This window comes from Mustela putorius, unplaced genomic scaffold, assembly GCF_011764305.1.
Source record: "Mustela putorius furo isolate JIRA1106 unplaced genomic scaffold, ASM1176430v1.1 tig00003863_pilon_pilon_pilon, whole genome shotgun sequence".
Taxonomy (NCBI): domain Eukaryota; kingdom Metazoa; phylum Chordata; class Mammalia; order Carnivora; family Mustelidae; genus Mustela; species Mustela putorius.
Window position 1 is genome coordinate 30,821,868 of NW_025422015.1, and position 3,597 is coordinate 30,825,464.

General features: G+C 32.3%; 1 pseudogene; it reads left to right on the forward strand.

Moving 5' to 3' along the window:
• The first annotated feature begins 2,323 nt into the window (after nt 1–2,323).
• Nucleotides 2,324–2,729, forward strand: LOC101684467 (annotated as a pseudogene).
• Nucleotides 2,730–3,597: the final 868 nt, after the last annotated feature.

Below are 3,597 nucleotides of genomic sequence, written 5' to 3' on the forward strand. Positions count from 1 at the left end.
GACTGAACTCAAATTTGCATGCTTTTTAAGAGACATTATCTAGAATTTAATACAGTGCAACTCATTAACAAATCTATCAATTTTTATGTGTCTTCCATGTGTTTAGCATTTTTTGTGTCTATTTTAAATTATTCAAAGAAATAGAATATGGTTTAGTTTTGAATTGAAATATGATTAACATGTAACATGACATTAATTTCAGGTGTACAACACAACTCAATATTTGTATATATTTAGAAAAGCTTATCACAGTAAGTCTAGTTAACATTGTTTACCATATTAATTTTTTTCTTGTGATGAGAACATTTAAGAACTACTCACTTAGCAACTCTCAAATGTATAATATAATATTATTAACTATATACACCATACTATACATTTCATCCCCATGACACTTATTTTATAGCTGGAAGTTTGTACCTTTTGTACCTCATGCATCTCCCTACCCCATGCTTCTGATAACCACCAGTCTGTTCTTTGTATCTATGAGCTTCATAGTTTGTTTGTTTTCAGGTTTTATATGTGCTTTACATACTTTTCAAAATACCATATGAAATCACATGATATTTGTCTTTCTCTGTCTGACTTATTTCACTTCATATAATGCCTTCAAAGTCCATCCATGTCACAAATGACAATTTTTTTTCTTTTTGTGACTGAATATTCCCTTGTATTTACATACCAAGTTGTCTTTATCCATTCAAGTATTATAGACACTTGCTTCTTCCATGTCTTGGTTATTGTTAAAAATGCTGCATAGAAAATGAGAGTGCATATATCTTTTTGAGTTAGTGTTTTTGTCTTCTTTTGGATTTGGATAAATATCTAGAAGTAAAATTGCTGAATCATATGACAACTCTATTTTAATTTTTTAAGGAATCTCCATAACTGTTTTCCATACTGGCTGCACCAGTTTACAGCCCTTACCTTGCATGGCAGGAGAGCACAAAGTTTTCCCTGTCTTTACTTTTTTGCCAACACTAGTTATTTCTTTTTTTTTCCCCCCTGGTCTTTTGATAATAACTATTCTGACAGCTGTGAAGTGATATTTTGTAACGATTTTGATTTACGTTCTGTGATGATTAGTGATGTCGAGCAACTTTTCATGTACCTGTTTGCCATTTTTATATCTTCTTTGGAAAAATACCTATTCGAATCCTCTGCCCATCTCTTAATGGAATTGCTTATTTTTTTGTTTTTTAGTTTTTGTTAAAAATAAAAACTCACAAATTGCATAAGTTCTTTGGATATTATGGATATTAATCCCTTATTGTATATATGATTTGCAAATATTTTCTCCTATTCAGAATGTTGCATTTTCATTTTGTTGATGTTTGCTGTGCAGAAGCCTTTTAGTTTGATGTAGTCTCACTTGTTTACTTTTGCTTTTATTTCATTTGATTTTGGAGTCAGATCCAAAAAATCTTCACCAAAAATGATGTCAAGAAACTCACTTCCTGATTTCTGCTATGAGTTTTATGATTCTAGGTCCTATGTTCAAGTCTTTAATCCATTTTGAGTTAGTTTTTGTGTACAGTGTAAGATCTGCTTTCTTTCTTGTTTCTTTCTTTTCTTTTCATTTTTGTTTGTTTGTTTTGCATAGGTTGTCCAGTTTTCCCAGCACCATTTATGAAGAGATTGTTTTAACCTCCCTTGTATATTCTTGGCTTTTTTGTCATAAATTAATTGATCATATATGCATGGCTTTATTTCAGGGTTCTGTTCTGTTCCATTCATCTACATGTCTGTTTTTATGCCAATAAAATAATGTTTTAATTTTTAAATTAATTAATTTAATTTTAATTACTATAGCTTTGTAATATAGCTTGAAGTCAGGATGCATGATGCCTCCAGCTTTGTTCTTTCTCAAGATTGCTTTGGCTGTTTGTGGTCTTTAATAATTGTCCTTTAAAAGAAATGAAACAAGGAAAAAAGATAATTGTAGAGTTGTCCACTGAATTCTCCTCAAATAGAGAAAAACCTTTGTTTAGAAGTGAACTCAAATGGGCACATATGTTAAATAATATAAAGCTGTTGTTCATTTGCCTCTTATATGGTATGGGACAAATAAATAGCTAAACTACCCTAAGAAATAAACTGGGATTTAGAATTAGATGGTAGGTGGATTGGAGGATAAGGGAATTACCCTAGGTTATAATCCAGCAAAAGGAAAAAATAAAATCCAGCAAACAAATCTAAAAGAGAAAAAAATGGAAGAAATAAGTAGCTGTGCTAAGCAGAAGGATCAGTAGAATGTGTCAAGTTAAAATGAGTAAAGGTGGTTTCTTCCTTTCTGCTGTAGACTCTACTGGCTGATGTTGAGATGGGCAAGTTCACAGAACCTGGGAAGGTGGTGCTGGTCCTGGCCAGACACTGCTCCAGATGCAAAGTGGTCATTGTGAAGAACATTGATGATGGCATTTCAGACCATCCCTACAGCTATGCTGTGGTGGCTGGAACTGACCACTATCCCTGCAAAGTGACAGCTGCCATGGGCAAGAAGAAAATTGTCAAGAGGTCAAAGATCAATTTTTTGTGAAAATTTATAACTATAATCACCTCATGCCCACAAGGTACTCTGTCAATATCCCCTTGGACAAAACTGTCATCAACAAGGATGTCTTCAGAGACCTTGCTCTTAAATCCAAGGCTTGACAAGAAAAGATCAAATTCAAGGACAGTACAAGACTGGCAAGAGCAAGTGGTTCTTCCAGAAGCTGTGGTTTTAGCTCTCCTTTGTTTCAGTCATTAAAAATACCAAAAATATGAAAATTAAAAAAATAAAATCAATAATGGTACATAATAAAAAGGTTACTATGTAAATTTAAAGAGAAAATTAATATATAAGATCACAGGGAGGGTGGTAGGCAACAATTTTGAGGAGGTAAGTTCTCCTTTTGGAAAAAAAACAAAATATTAGATTGGATTGAAAAATATTCAATAAAGGGGGCATGGCTCAGGTAGTTAAGCTTCTGACTCTTGATTTCAGCTCAAGTATTGATCTCAGGGTTGTAAGTTCATGCCCCATATTGGGAGGACATTAAAAAAAAATCCAAAAAGACACACTAAAGAGACTAAATAATAAATAAAAAACAAAACTAGAAAATACTGCATAGTACACTTAAGGCGCTTGATGTAATATACTGCATATATGTAAATATATAAATAAGTAGTAAACATACTTTTTTTTTCAAAGACACATAGAATAGTCTTTGAGAATATTAGACTAAAAAGATAATTTAAGAAGTTTTAAGGAGAAAAAGTAAGATTTTATACAGATCACGTCCTCTGACAACAATGCAATAAAAAATGATATATAAAAGTAGGGAAATTTTTCTAGATATGGTCTCTAAGGTAAGGGAAATCTGTGTTTGCTGACTGAGTCTTAGGAAACTGGACTACCTTCTAACATCATACACAGAAATAAACTCAAAATGGATTAAACACTTAAACATGAAACCTGAAACCATAAAAACCCTAGAAGACAACACAGGCAGTGATTTCTCTGACATCAGCTATAGAAATATTGTTCTAGATATGGCTCCTAAGCCAAAGGAAATGAAAGCAAAAATAGATTATTGGGACTACCTCAAAATA